Source organism: Thalia democratica, chromosome 3, assembly GCF_965202585.1.
Source record: "Thalia democratica chromosome 3, ktThaDemo2.hap1.1, whole genome shotgun sequence".
In the NCBI taxonomy this organism is placed as follows: Eukaryota; Metazoa; Chordata; class Thaliacea; order Salpida; family Salpidae; genus Thalia; species Thalia democratica.
The window spans coordinates 92,228,135-92,245,569 of record NC_139167.1 but is presented as its reverse complement, the minus strand read 5'-3'; positions in this window follow the sequence as shown (position 1 = coordinate 92,245,569).

The window sequence follows — 17,435 nt, the reverse complement described above, 5'->3', positions numbered from 1 at the left end:
ATTAGTTATTTACTGATAAAACTATTAAGTACAATAGATTGAGGCGATAAATTCTACTGCGAAAGTGTAGTATAAAAAGTTAAATCAAAATTTAAACATTAGAAAAAGGTAAATTAATATATCGTAGAAAGTAATTGTTGTAAGCTACATTCGAGATATTACTAAGGTTTATAAGTTTTGCTTTTACAAGAACTGTCTTGAAATACATTTTAGTAATTAAAATGATTTAGTCTCTACTCTGTTGATGTATGAGCTAGTTTTAGTTTGTTATTGAGAATTCTGATAATTGTTTAAAAATGCTTATTCAAACAGAAGCACATGCTTAAACTTTATTAATTTTTTATTAATATAATTTAAATTAAAAAATGTTACTGTGCTAAACTGATTGTATTTATTATGTTTTATGCAGTCCTTTTAAAGTAATTTAAATTTGTTTAATTTTTTTGAAATGATGTACTAAAACTACTACAGCTACGCTTACAGAATTTAAAAATCAGTAAGAACTAAATTAAGAAATATTTTGAGAGAACCTTGTTGTTATTTAGTTTTTTAAAAAGTTAACTTGTTATGTTTCCAAATTATTTTTTCTTTCAATTTTATCTAAATGTACATTTTGTGATTAAACTCTATTTTTTAACATTGTAGTGCTTAAGATTGTGAAACGTTTCACAATTAGTAATTATAAAGTATTTAAACTTCATAAAGTGTTAGTATTATATTTATCAAAAAATTAAAAGAATAGTTATTCTAGACAGCAAGTTTAATCACCAATTGTGAATATTCATTAAAAAATAAGCTTATTAAATAAATATTAAAATAAACCAAATAATCTAGTTTTGTATGCGATGTTTTATAATAACAAATGTATTTAACTAGAATTAGCTCAGGATTTTTATTCCTAGACAAATAGAATAATATCTAGTTTTATATTTTATCATCAACTTCCTATATTTATTAATCATTAAAAACAATACTTTTGTAAAAAGTTTTATGTCATCAATGTTTTTATTAAATTAAAAACTAAACTTTCTAATTTAATCAAGCTATAAAAATTAGAAGCATTCTATACAAAATTTTTTTCTGTTTCTTTATTTAAAACTTTATTTGTTAATCAAATCTAAGTGCTTCCTTAAAATCTTGGTTAACTGTTTAAAACAACATACAAAAATCACATCAACAAACATAAGATTACTATTTGACTAAATTTAAAATGTATAGAAATAAGGACTTGTAATTATTACAAAACGACGGTAATTCTTAAATTTTATTTCAACAACTTGAATTGTTAATAGCCTAATTTTGTAATGGATAATGTAGTTTACAAGTATTAGTTAATTGATATATTTTTGGAAAAATAAAATTTTAAATAGTTTTACATCTAAAATTCGAACACTGTTAGTTTGATTTATACCAAATTTGATAAGTGTAGATATTATTAAAGCATATATGTTTAGTTAAAAAATAGCAAAATTAAAAAGCCTGTATATTTCTTTAAATACCTACACATTACAAAATACAAGCTCTTAGAACTGTTTAAATTTGACTGTCTAAACTAGTTTTTTTTTTACATTTTTGATTTTCATTGTTGTAAGCATTTAGTTAAGCTTTTAAAAATCATTTATAAAAGTAATAACATTTTATGATAATAACTGTAGTAAAACTTACAAAAATAAAAACTGAATTTTTTTTATTAGTATAATTCATTTAAATAAAAAGATAATTTTAATTTTTAATAAGACAAGTATAAAAATAAAGCATTAAGACTTATTTTTATAAATTAGTACACACTGAAAAGAAATAAAAAAGTGTTTATGGATCACGTCTTTATAATTAAAAATGTTTTTAAGTAAATAAGCAAAGTTATACTACTAAGTTTGTTTTAATAACGATATACTTAAAAAAATTAAAAACATTTATCATGATAAAATTTTCAAATTTAGCTAAACTAACTAAGAATGATTTTTAAAAATATAGATAATTTTTTCATAGGTGTTATCTTGACAGGTTTTTTACTCTACTGATTTGTGCATTCAGAAAATTGTAAATGAAAGAGATGACTTTATGTTTGCACTCACATCTCCGGAATACGACTTAAACGGTCAATTCAAGGACACTAACGTAAAATTGAGAGTGTCAGAAACATTTTAAAAACTTTTTCAGCTCGGTGCAACCTGAAATAAAATACTTAAACTTTCTTATATTTGTCTAAAATTATTATGACTGAGACTAGCTTCACAATAATGCATCACAATTTTTTTTTAGTTCCAAAAATACAAACCTGCATAAGTAGGATTCGTCTTTAATTTTGAGTAAGGACAGTAAACTTAATATTCAGTATACTTTTATTTATAAAAAAAAAAGGTAATTTTTCTTTTGCTTATTTTATAATTATGAAAAGTATGTCCGATCATAAAACTAATGAGTTGTTTGAATTTCGTTTTTATGCGTGGCTAAAACAATATTTTTAAATATCTGGTTTTATCTAAATGTGATTTATAGTAATTTTAATTTTGACTTGTCGTAGCAAAGTTATTACACAACATGTTTATATTTGCTTTGATATATAAATTTGATTTTATAAAGCTTAAAGTATCTTTAATAACCGAGAAACAATTTCTCATACTAAATAAGTTTTAAATATTTATATAGTGTAAAAACTTTCATTTTAGTATGATTAATTCAATATAAGTTTGTTTTCTACAACTTAACTAACAATTTGATTTCTGTTTTAATCAAAAAACTAAATGTGTATTTACTTCTTAACCAATTACCATAATGTCCAGCAAGCACTTTTGCTTTAATATTTCCTGTAACTTAATTGAAAAAACCAAGAATTTAAAGATTTTATAATTGATTCAACATTTTTACTATTAATTATTTTATTTCCTAATCTGAGAACTGTGTAAAACATAAGTTTAAAAAGAAACCAAAATATTATCAGCAATACAAAACATACATTGTAAAAGTAAATAGGGATATCAGTATGTTTTCATCGTAAGTTAAAATAAAAGATAGTTAATTTGAAAACTACTTGTGGAAAACTAGCAATTTAAAAAAGGAACTAAAAAGAATTTAAAAAGGAATAACTATCTTCATACCTTATGAAAACTATTTAAAATTAATTCACAAAGAAAACAACAAATAAGTAAGTTAAGGAACTGAAAGTGTATGATGAACATTAACAAAGATCCTAAGAAGTTTGCTTATTATTTGTAGTTTTATATAAGTAATTAAGTTGTTCTTTAATATTTTTCTAAACTGTTATGTTTATCAAATCATTTAGTGTTTTTTTCAAATTTAGTTTTAAGTAGAAAGTGATGAAAACTACTAATTAAGCATATAAAAACTATAAAAAACATATACAGTATAAGCGTTTCTTTTTATTAAATTTTTCAATTTTTTAGAAAATTGTATTTAAAAAAAAAACGTTGGTATTATTTAACAGATAACAAAAAAAAAATCAAACTTAATTAACAACTATAAATTAGTTTTTATCGAGTTACTGTTTACGTAGCTTAAATATTTAATTATAATTATATTTTTATTGGAAATAAGAAAACTAATAACTATTTTAACTTTACTTTATTTTATTGTGATTAGAAAAAAATACTGTCAACAATTTTTTTTTAATGTTTTACAAACCTAATTTAAACTTGAAACTACCTATCATCTATCAATTAAAAACAAAAGTAAAAACAAAATAACTTTTTTTTTATAGTTTTTCATTTAAACTTATACATGTCTACGTACTTAATAGATGTCAAAGTTAAATGTTTTAATTAGAAACTAATAAGTGATATATTCGTATTTCTATAACAACAAATTTTTTTTTAAACTGTTTAATAATAAAGAATTGATATAATACATTGATTTACTTAGGCGGCGTTTAAATAAATTAGTAATTTACTAGTAAAACTATGGTGTTCAATAGAAGATGCAGTCCTTCGAAAATATTTTTAATAAACATAATTTTTTTGATAAGAAATTAAAAACAAACCTGTTTTTTTTATTTTGAGTAGGTATAAATTTAGCATATGTTGTAAAACAAAGTAATTAACCAAAAACATGAGATTTGAAAAAAAAATAAAGTGCGTAAAAACGTAAAAAAAGTAGAATAATGCTGTTAGCAAACAACTTTAAAATAACAACTTTATAATGCACAACAATGCAAATTCTTCTGCAAATATAATTAGTTAGAACAAGTGATAGTTTGTGATTTTCGTACTTCCACGTCAGTAAATTTTAATTTGTTATATTTAATTTGTGATAAAAAAAAACTAAAATTTTTTTGTGTATAAAATCTTTGAAATTAAAAATTGTTCTTAAAGGGTTAAAGTAGTCTATTTTATTATAAAATTGGATTTGAAATGTAGTACAAATTGCGTTATACAAATTTACAATTCATAAATCTTTTTCATTTTTACACAAAAAATTGTGTTTTTTGTTTATAGCCTGTATTTAAAAACTAGTATTCTTTTAAATACCCTGTATACTGATAGGTTTTATTTTATACTTTTTTTTTTACTTTAGCCTTTGTTTTGGAATAATCATTGAAGATCATACCATAGGGAGAAAGAAATTTGTTTAGTACAAGAAAAAATGTAGACTTCAGTTAAAAATTGCATTTATTTTTATAATGAAAATATAAAAAAAAAAACCTTTGTTAGGGTTGTATATTTTAATCAAGTTACACTTAACAGTGTTTTAGAAACAAACAATATATAATAAAAGCATTAAACTAGTTAAATATATCGTTAATCTGAAATTAATTGTAAAAATTAAAAAAATCTCAAATTTATTTTAAAATAACACGTCAGTATTATAAGTAAATATAATTTATTATAATAATAGTAATTATAATTTATTTGAGTACTGCGCAGCAGAACAAGTGTAACAAATTAAATGTATCACTAACAAAAAATCCCCGACAGTGGGATATTTAATCTCAAATATAAACAAACTTTTAAAAATAGTTATAATAATTAATGTTTAATCTTAAGATAGGTCTTCTCATTCTTAAGTTATAAAAATTGATTTAAGCTAAAATCTTTTTAATATCAAAATTTAAACATCTAATTTTTTTAAAGCTACAAATTATTACTATATAATTATTCTTTAGGACAACTTTCGTCCTATAATTTACAACTTTTAATTGTGGACAAAACATGCATAAGACAAAACTTATTTTTGTTTGCTGTAAGGAAGACATCAAATTATTTCTCTAAAAATGATTTTTCTTACTTTTATTGATTAATAAATATATTGAAACATTTAAATCTAATGTACCTTGAAAAACTTATTTATCTAACTTAATAAAATGTTATATAAAAAATAATAACAGTTAATAAATAATGATGTTAAATAATATCATGTTACAATTAAAATAACTTTGTATTTAAAAGTTTTTCTAATTTTTTTTTAAAACTTTTTTCAAAAAATAACTTTAGAAGAACTTCATTTTTTATTAACAAAAAAATATAGTTTAATTTTATTGTAAATTAAAACTTATGTAATTTAACACTATAGTAAGTTTATAACAACAAAAGTAATAAAGATTAGCTTAAGTAATTTTATTAAATATAAAGTATGAGATAAAAATATAAGCTGTATTTTGTCACTTTAGCTTTCTGGTTATTGTAGCGATAAAACAGCTGTAATTAGTGGTTTTCAAATTTTACCATGCCTGCTACGCAGTACTTATAATTTATTTTATTTTATTTTTTAAATCGACAGTCAATTTAGTTATAAGCACGACTAAAACCCTCAAGGATAAACAGAATTGTTAGAAGATGTATTGACATGATATTTTAATATTATTCTGTAAAAAAATAATAGAAAATAAGTTACTAATTGTAAATTATTTTTTAATATGCACTCGTCGTTTGATGTCTATTTAATGCTAAAATTAATAAAATGAATACAAATATATGTATAAGAAAGCTAACTAAACACTACAATTATTTAGGACATGTTTTAAAAATATTAGTAATATGTGTTAATGCCTTAAATAATATTAAAAAAAAATCCTTTATGAAAATAGGTAAAAAAGAAAATTTCAAAAATCTGTTTACAAAATAAAAGTTGAATCAAACTACTTTTTTATGTTTTTAAAAATGTTAAATGAAACAATAAAAACTTTATACACAGGTTAGGTAAGCATTGTATTATAAGTATTTACTTTTTCGGTAATCTAAAGTTTTGTTTGTTATGTACTTTGGTAAAGTTATTTTAGCTTAAGAACGTAAGACCTTTACTAATAATAAATATTTTTTGAATTAAGTAAGTAGTATTGTTTTTCTGTAAATTTAATACTTTTTATACTGCATTATTAAAAGTTGCGCATTTAAAGTTTAAATTTTAAAAGTAAAAATGTAAAAAAATTGATATATTTTCAGTTGCAGTAGGTTCAAAAGTTTAAAAATAACTATTTGTATTATAATTATATATCAATGATTAGTCTCAGACCAAAATTAGATGCGTCTTTTCAAGTGTTCTGTTACAAAACAACACAATGAAATTTAATACCTTAAAATGCTATTTATAGTACTTAAAGATTACTAAAAGTAGAAAACAAGTATATAAATATTAAGAAAAGTATAATAAATAGACAGTCTCCAACATTGTAGGTTTACAAGCTTTGAAATAAATAAAATTAAATAGTTCATACACTCAATCTCTTCTACATTTTTGATAAAATTTGAGAAAAAAAGTTAAACTTTGTCTGCACGGATTTTTTTTAAGAAACATCTTAAAAATTGTTAAAATTAACAAATACTTAATTATTCCTGAGTTTAGCTGACTCTAACTTACGAGTTAATCTAAAAATCGAAACTCAGGCTCCGGTATAACCTAAGGTTGCGGTCTTTTGTAGTAAATGGTATGATCAAACCTTTATGTTAACTTATTATTTATTTCTATTAATTTTATATGACAAAATATAGTTTAAATATGTTAAACTTTAAACTCACTAACATTAGGTTGTATATTTTGGTTTAAAATAAGAACAGTTTTTAATTTTAACAAGTATATTTTCATTTAGTATATTTAAGTTGTTTTTAAATAAGTCACATACATTTAGCGTTTAAATTTAATCTTTTTTGATGGTATCTTAGTACTCTTAGTAGTCTAATGTCAATAATCTTAAATCAAAGCAAAAAAGTTTAATCAAACCTTTTTTTGTTTTTTTTGTTTCTAAATTTTTACCAATTGCAGTTTTAAGAACATTTGTTAAGTGCCGTGTTCTCTTGCGACTGAAATATTACTTAAACTCTTTTGAAATATTTAAAACGTACATGTTAAAAGTTTGCTTGTTGTATATTTACTTATAACAAATCTAATTATTTACACTTTAAATTGTGTTTGTCTTAAATAGAAGTCGGCAGCTTTTTAAAAATCAAAGCGCAATTTTTTTTTAAGTTGCAAACTTAATTCAAAAAATAGTTTTATTAAGGTTGCAGTTATGTAAAAATTATGTAACCAATTATTAAAAACTTTATTGTCAGTTGTTACCAAATATTTTTTATTATTACTTTGTTTTAGATTTATTAGAGGTATTTTAATCTATACAGTTATACATAAAAAATAACTTTGATTATCGATACTTTAGTTAATTACAAATCTCTTAATTTACTAACCATTAAACATTAAGTTAGTTTTTAAACTAGTAAAAATAATATAGCACATTTAAACGATGCTAGCATAAAACGTTCTACAACATTTCTTTTGGCAGCTGAATTCATAAATAGAAGTATTTAATGTTTAATATCTAAATTTTTTGAAATAAGCTTTAAACTTATAGTTATTAAACCGTCAAACAATTTAGAAATTTATCCGATACTAGCCGTTTACTAAGTTTACATTGCTTATTTAGAGTATCAAAGGTTTGATTATTTTAACAAGCTTTTTAATAATAAAACTCATATAAGTTAGTAGTTTTTATTTTATACTTGTGATGTCACTTATAAATTTTAAATCATTTTAATTACAATGTTTATATATTTTTTTAACTATTTTCAGATAATCATTAATGTTAAGTTATAAATTAGTGCAGCTATTGCAGTTTATAATTCAGTGCATTTTGAATTTTTTTTAGATTATAAAAATCGTAAAAGGTAACTGACATTAAAAATTAAGCCTTTACTTACTTTCATAAGCTAAATAAATTTAAAATTTTTTATAACACTATATAAGTTTGCGAAAAGAAAAATACTTCTACTTGATTATTTCTATAAAGTTAGCGAAATATAACAATGACAGTAAGTTAAAATAAATGATAACCCAGTTTTGAATATAAAATAAAGCAATCTTTTCATGGCTTTTTTAGAAAGTTCGAACTAGTATAAAAAAAATTCCATTGATCAAAACAGCTTTGCATAGTTTTATAGCATTTAATTTTTTTTTTTTCTATACATAAAACTAAGATATGTGAGAAAATAATAAACTAACTTGGTTACTACAAGATTTACTAAAGTTAAAATAATGACAAGAATTTTATCACATTAATTCATTAAGATTTCAAAATAATGTATTAACTCAAATGTGAAGTTGATCAAAATAACTTTTGTGATATATATGTGGTCATGTAAAAAGTACTAAAAGACATAAATATTTATTCAGCTTTTAATAAAACAAAAAATTATTTAATTACATAAAGTACTTTTTGACTGAAATATATAAGATTTAGGATAAAATAATATAAAGCTACTACGTTTTAAAGTACAGAAAAGAAAATAGTAATGTTTCTAATTTTTTTTTTAAGTTTTTGCAACAACTTATGTACAAGCCAACATTTCTGTTGTTTATGTTTATTAGTTTGCGGTTTAATTAAAAAATTCTTACGGTCATTCCAAAACACACACAAACACTTTAATATAGAAATTTTATAAATAAAAAAATTATTCTAAAGTTTCAAATTTATCGAGCCAAAAAATTATAAGCTGTTTCAAAAAAGCGAAAATAATTTATATTAGTTGAAATAAGATGTAAAAATTCAGTTAACTAATAAAATAAACCCAATATACTGATAAACTAATAGTATTAATACACTTAATGTTTTGTTAAAGCTTTATTTTATTTTTGTATAACGTTGTTACGTACACTTTGTATTCATTTACTTTATTTTGTTTTAAAATTGTTTAAAATTTACCATTTAAAAAAGTTTACTTTTTGTTAAAAATTTCTTGTGGTTCTAGCTGTTTCTTTAGGTTTCAGAACAAAAACAGAACAGAATGTAACAAAATTACTAACAAATAACTTATTTGATGTTTGTTACTGGTATATAAACTTAAAAACTAAAGAAAGTACGTACTTCTTGCATTGCTTTTTATATTCAATCCCTGTAATATGTTTAAAATTTAGTTTTATATAGGAATTTTATTCATGAATAGCTTAATCGTAGTTTTAAAGTTAATACACGAAATTAAACTGTCAATTCCTGGCTTAAAACTTTATACAATCATGATGTAACTAGGTTAATTTGTTTTAATGACTCGTTGTCGTTATCATTTTAGCATCGAAACTCAAATTGACGTCATAATAGTTTGGTTTCAAACGTTAACTGTTAAATCTATAAATAGTTAGTCTAGGAGTCTGATTTAAAATCATCAAGGCATACGGCACATTAATTTTTACGGCCTAAACCGGCTGAGTTGTCATTATTAATTAAAGCTATTAATTCTTGGTAAAAAACTAAGTTATTCATCTTTATTCTTGGCTAATAATGTTTTATTTGTCAACACATATTGTTAATTTTTTTCTAGCAACAATTAAGTATTGTATCTTAACATAGTGAAAAAATTTTTATTTGCATATTTCAGTCGCTTTGAAAAACTATAAGAAAAGTTTTAACAAAGTTAATGACAAAAACTATAAAACCTAAAAGTTTTCTTAGTTAAATAAGATATTCATTTTTATTAAGCATTTAAAGTACTAAAAAAAACTTTAAATTTAAGTATACACTTATAAAAATCACACCAAGTTTTTTAAATATTAAATTATTAAAACATAAGATAGTTTAATTCAATTAAAACAAAAATTTTCAATTTTATAGCACTCAGGTGATAGTATATATTACGACTTATGTTTGGTAAAATGCTTGTAATAACTCAACCTGTAATAAGTACAGTAAACAGTCCAGATGTTAGCACTTTCCTTAGAAAAATAAAACTTTGTACAAAAAAATCAAAAATCGCAAAGTTTAAAATCTCGCTAATTTATGACTAGAATAATTAAAAATTAAAGAAAGAGCCATCTTTCTCTATTTCAAAACATTAAAGACCACATTACAACTGTTTTAAAACTGTTTTCCAAAATTCATAATGAAACTAATATAGACTTAATTAAACCATATTTTCTATATGATAATATGATAAATTAAAAAAAATAATATAATATAACATATTATATAAATAAATAATGACGTCAGCAAAACATTTACAATACTTTTACATTATTTTAACGCATTTAAAAGTTTATTGAAAAACTGCTTTGTATAGCAATTTGATTCATATAACAAATTACTTTATAACACGTTTCAGTTTATATTCAAACTGCTTTAGTTTAATTTTTAACTACGAACACTGTTTATAGCTATAAGCATAGAGACAAATTTTACAATCACGATTTTTAATCATCTACAAAACAAAACTTAAGAATTGAAATTTATTATTTAAATATATTAATATCACAACAAAAATATGCCTAACTAGTTAGTTCTTTACAACACTTTTAACTGAAGTTCAAACAGAACAGTTTCACCAAAAATATTAGTAACTCAGTTAGTAATGTTGAAGAATGAAGAATTTTTAAAACGAATGTTTTCATTTTACATGAAAATATTTGATTTTATTTTCTCCTAAAGTGTACGTCTATTTTAAGAAACTATTGTATAATCGAAGAAAACTTTTAGTTGTGAGTGTTAAATCTACCTATTTATACTTTTTGATTGTAGTTTATACTTCAAACGCCAATTTTTTGTGTGTTAATAACTTATTTTAGATATAAAAATCTAAGTGATGTGTAAGTTATCAAATTTGCGTTTGTTATAGACTATGATATTGTTATTTATTTTATAACTAAAAAATATTCTTTTTATAAGACTATTTTAGTTTCAATATAAAGTTTAAAAAACTGTTTTTAAACAGTTGTAAATAAGTCATTAATGTTTTTAATTAGTAAAAGACGGCTCTTTGTTTTTTTTTTTTTAATTATTCTAGTTATAAATTAGTAAGAATTTAAACTTAACGTCTTCTTCGTTTATACTAAGTTTTATTTTAATTTCAAGAAAAGCGCTAACTTATAAAAATTTTATTGTAGTTATTACAGTTTGAGTTAATACTAGTATTTTTTAAAACATGAGTCGTAAGATATACTATTACTTAACTGCTAAAAATTTAATATTTTCTTATCTAAATTTAAGTGAGTTATATTTCGTTTTAGCTGTTTAGTATTTAAAACTTGGTGTGATTTTTAACAACGTATACAACAAATCTAAAGTTTCTTCAAGTAATTAAAATGCTAAATAAAAAATGAATATCTTATTTAATTTAGAAAACTTTTGAGTTCTATAGTTTTTGTCATTAACTTTGTTTAAGATTTTCTTACAGTTTTAATAAGCAACTGAAATTTTCTAATAAAAAATATTTACAACTGTGATAAGTTACAACACTTAATTGTTGCTAGAAAAAAATTAACAATATGTGTTGACAAATAAAACATTATTAGCTCAGAACAAAGATGAATAACTGAGTTTTTTTAAAAGAATTACACACATAGCTATAGTTAATTTTGGCAATTCAGCTGGTTTAGGCCGTGTAAATTAATGTTTCATGCGTCTAGAAAATTTTGAATCAGATTTCTAAACTTAATATGTAAAAGTTTAATAATTAACAATTGAAATTAAACGACTATGACGTCAATTTGAGTTTCGATGCTAAAGATTAAAGTAAACGACTACGGAAGATTAAAGTAAAAGGCAATCAATAAAAATTAACATACTTCCATCATGTTTTGTATGAAGTTTTTAGCGAACCAAAGAGAGTTTAATTTTGTAAATTAAATTTAAAACAACCATTAAGCTGACTATGAATAAAAATCCTGCATAATACTAAAATAAATATATTACAGGGATTGAACATAAAACGTAATGCAAAATATACGCACTTTCTTTAATTTTGAAGTTTATAAGACAGTTAAAAACATTAATTAATTTTATTTTACTATTTTAGTTATACTTTATTCTGTTTATGCTCTCAAAACTAAAAAAAAAAGCTAGAACTACAAGAACTTAATAAAAACAAGTAGAATGCTTTCAAATTGAAAATTTTCAATTCTAAACATTTTTAGAAATAAAGTAAACCGTTTTTTAAATAATTATCAAGCAAGTAATTTAAATGATACTATGTGTTAAATCATGTTTAAGAAACACTGTTCAAACGATTACAAATTACTAAACTTATTTAAATTTTAATAATTTTTAGTTTCTATATTTGAGCAAATTTTTGTCAAAGATAATTAACTTGGCTTAATAAAGCTGCTTAATGACTTAAAATTGAAAGTACAAGCTTATAAACATCAAACATACTATTTTCTGCTAGGTTATTGACAATTTGTATGTTTAGTCAGCTATTACAAAAACAATTTTAAATATGCACTAAAACGATTAGTTAAACATTTTCTTTAAAATTTATTTATCTTTTAAGCAGAAGTTTATTAGTTTCGATGTTAATCTGAAATTAATTGTACTAAAGTTTTTGGAAATGATAAAGAGTTCGGTGTTATAAATAAAACCAATATACTTGTACATAGTTCAAATAATCTTTAACATTTTCTGTAGTTAACAAAAAAGTTTTGTTTATAAGGAGTTAATTTGTATATATTTTAACTAGTTCGTTAGTTGCTATTCAGCATCAGACAAAAAGCATCATTTTTCAAAAATAACAAATTCTACAAAAAAATCCTTAAAAGTTTTTAAATGTTCTGATTTTTTTCATTTAAAATGTTGTAGAAAGTGTCAAAGGATTTTTAACTACTTTAATATTAAAAGTTACTATTGACTTAAAGAATTTTATTTGTCAAATAAATAAATAATATTTTAATATCTTAGTTCAAAACAGCTTTTAAATAAAAAATACATCATTACGTTAAGTGCATAAACAAAAAAAAAAGGCTTTTAATCTTAAAATGTAACAAATACAGTTATGTTTATATATACTTAAACTTTATTAAACAACTTAATACCAATATTCTAGTGTCTTTCTTGTAAACAGTCTCTGCAACCCCTGGCGGTTATCCACACAACTTTCTCTGTTGTATCAGCTGATAAAAAACCTTACATAAAATGTTGCATCAGCCAGGCTTGATAATACGTCATAAAAGAGAGATGCACTCTCGTTTTCTTTTATTCTCTTTTCACACTTTTGTTACTTAAGACTTGCCCGGGCAAGAATTGTAATAGTAATAAAATCTTAATTTTCCTCCTAAAAACAAAACGGTTTTCAAGTTAAATTTGGAATAGCGTTACATCAGTTTAAATAAAATGGAATAAAGTATAAAATCTGTTATACATTGAGTACCTCAGAGCTTTTAGTTTATCATTTCAACAAAATTTTTGTTTCTATAAATCAATAAAATATATTTTTTTTAAAGTAAAATTAAGTTTTTTTTTTAAACTAAATTTGTTGTAAAAAGAGTTAGCAGAAAATTATATCAATTTCAATAAAAAACTTAAAAACTATACATTGTCAGTATTTTAAAGTTAAACGATTTATCATTTTTTAAAAGTTAACTTAATAACTTCAAATATGCATTATTAAATAAAAAAAAATAATAAAAAACAATAATCTAAATTAATACCTTATTTTTTGAATAATTTTGTTTAAATTATTTTACATATTATAAGTCTTTACAATTTAAGAAACAATTATTAAGTTAATTTAACTGCTTTAAAACAGCTTATAAACAATCGTTGAGCAAGTTGAATAGTATTATTCATACAACATGTAAAAACAGTCTTTATAAGTAGCTAAAATTTTAGAATTTTGTAGAAATTGAAATACATATTACAAGTTTTTCGGATTCAAACAATAATTATTAAATCTTATTTAACTGTATTAATAACAGCTTATAAAATCTCGTTGAGCAATTTGTATGTTAGTTATCAAACTAATATTCTTTTTTATATTAAATTTTTAGCAACAAGCATTTGTGACTTTTTTACAGTATAGCTCAGCAAAAACTTTTTGTTCTTTACTTGTATTACTATTTTTTTTTTACTTATTAAATAACTTTTTCTATAAACGAACAAATTATATACTTTATAAACACAATGATTTTTTGCTTCTTTTTAAACATATTTCTAGGGTCTCAAACATAAGTTTTTGTGTCTAAAACATAGTTTTATAAGTAAAATATACTAAAGGTACTAAATTAAATAAATAATAAATAAAAACAAATAAAACATAACTTGGAATATTTATGCTTAGTTTCTCTATATTGTCTTTAAAGTGTCTTTTTTATTAAACGATGCTTAAATGATTGCAACTCTTAATTAGATAAAGATAATAAGGTTTAAAATATAAAATACAATCAAAAAAAACCAGCAGTTTCATTATTATATGCTTTTATTACCTATAAAAATTTTAAAGCAGTTTTTAAACAGATATATTGAACGACATGAACATTAGATTTATATATTACTCTAGCAGGTTGAGGTTTAAAACTGAGATTTTTTTTAATTAACGTTATAAAAAGGTTAGAGAATGAAGCTCCTAGTTACGATGTTTCAAAAGTATAACTAAAAAAATTTAAGAGTTCTTAATTTATAAAATTATATCTACTACTTTTAAACATCAGAAGTATATAAAGTCTCTAAACATTTTGAATCGATCGTTTTTATTCAGGTTTTTTATTCAATATAAGCTGTTTATTTAAAATAATAGATCAAAAACAGTTTCTTTTTTTTGTTTGTTTCTAAACAGCTACTTTAAAATTTACAATATATAAAAATTTAAAGAGACTTAACATCGATATAGGGATTAAATTCTTTTCCGAATAGAAATAATTCTAATTTTATACACTGGTATTTAAAATTTACATCGCTTTGCGTTTTTATTTTTGTTTTAGAAATTAAATACAGTATTTATTCTGACTTATACTTTTATAAGTAGCTAGAATTGCTAACTGTAACTACATAAACAAGAAATGAAATATACAAATGTAAATCAATTCTAATTACCGTTGTTTTAATAACAATCTTTCAGAAATTTAATGTGATACAAAATTTTAACGTTTTTGAAATAATTGTATGTTTTCTGATTTTCGATCATCTAAAGCAATTATCATTTATGTTAAAAAAATTGCTTTTTAATTTTTAAAAACACAAAAGAAATAATAAACGTATATATTTTTATTTTTTAGTAACTTAATTTTCTTCTTTACAGTATTTGAAACTAGTTTAATTAATTACAATTACAATCAGTGTGTTATTAAATAAAACTTGTAGATGATTAATACTAATACTTGAAGAAAAGACAATCATACAAAGTTAATAAACAAATAATATTTTGCTTATGAAGTATAATCAACCAAGTATTAATAAAAATGCTTTGAAATTATCAAAGTTAAATTTTCGCATATTTTCGAATACTACATTAGAAGTTAACTATAAATAAAATAAAATTTATCTTTAAAAAACTATGATTTTATTTTACTAAGAATTTACTTTTCAAAAGTTAATATATTACTAAGATTTATTAGCAACGTAAAATCTTTAAACATTATAGTTATCGTTATATTAATGTAAAAAGTTTGAAAGCAGCCTTATGTAAAACTCAATTAAATTATTTTATTAGCTTTAAAACAAATTAATACATATATAAGTAAAGTTATATATTTCATAAGAAAAGTCTGTGTTTGCATTGACAATCTTAATAAAGATATTATATGTGCAACTGTTTAAGAATGCATAAAAATACATAACAAAAAATAAATAATTAAGTTTCTAAATATTAAACTAAAATGTAAAAAAATATAATATATTAGTACAACATAAGCAAATTGAAAAATATTTTAAAGATGAAAAATAAATAAATACTTATCTGTTAATTTTTATTTTAATTGAATAAAAATGTGAGTTAAAATTGTTCAAACATAGATCAGCGACTGTGCATAACGGCTTTGATACTTCAATAAAATAAATTGCAAAAATGAAAAATAAGTTTTTTTTTTTTGATCAAAAAAACATAACCATGAACTAGTATTAGTATCTTAAACTATGACAAACTTAAATGAGTATATGCAAATATATAAACAAACAAGACATAACAAAGTTTTAAAATCTTTTGAGATGAACTTGAACTTTTTTCTTTAAAAAGTTTAGAATTTGTTACTTATACACGTAAAAAAATATTTTATGGGCTTTTCAAATGTCTAGCAAAACTGTTAAAAAACAATTTAAACAATCTGTTCATGTAAAAAGTATGCTAGACTCGAATATTTTTTCTAACCTCCAGTTTTTCCACCACTTATTAAACTATTTAGTCAGTTTAAACCAAAAAAAATTACTAACAAACGATGGCTTAATGATAAACCTTTAACAGACTAACGACTGCAAGATTTTTCACTTCAGATTTTTAAACGAGTATTTAAAACATTTAAATTTTTATCTTAGTCATTGAAACTAATTGTTAATTATAATTGAAATGCGTAGTTACAATTGTAATAAATTTAAAAATTCTGTTAATAATAAAATTTCTTACTTTATGCCAGAGTTTGTTTGAGTTTTTTATTCGTTATTTAAAGCGAGTATCGTTATAACCGTATTTTTTCAATTCAACACTAAGCTTATTTAATGCTAACAAAAGAAATAACATATTTAGAATAACATTTAAGTAACTGTCTTTAACTAAGATATTTTATTTTGAAAGCTTTGTTTGTAAATTTTACGATGTTTTTTTAACTGTATACAGTTTATGCTAGAACAATTAACAAAACTAACAAAGTTTTAATGAATGCTTACTTATTTAGCATTTATCTGATAAAAATAAATTTATATTTCAAAATATTTTTGTTGAAAAACAAAGCAAAAGTAAATAAGTTAACCTTAAGTTTTTTATGACTTAACTTATTGTTTTTGGAAAACATCAACATGATTTTTAAAATTCAGCTGTGTTTGGAACAATTTATAAATGTCCGAAATGTTCGAAACTTATTAATAATATTGGCATTTTTAACATCAGCATTTGTGTTTAAAGTTATTACGTCACCAAAGTTTTTTCATACTTAAATGTTAATTTGTTGTCTTTAAAACCTTTACGTTTAAATAAACATGCAAAAATATTTTTTCTGTAAATCTAAATTTATTTGAATCAAAAAAGTATGTTCTTTTCAGAAAAAATAACTTCTATTGTGTTAGTCTTTTTAGTTAATTCAATAAAAAC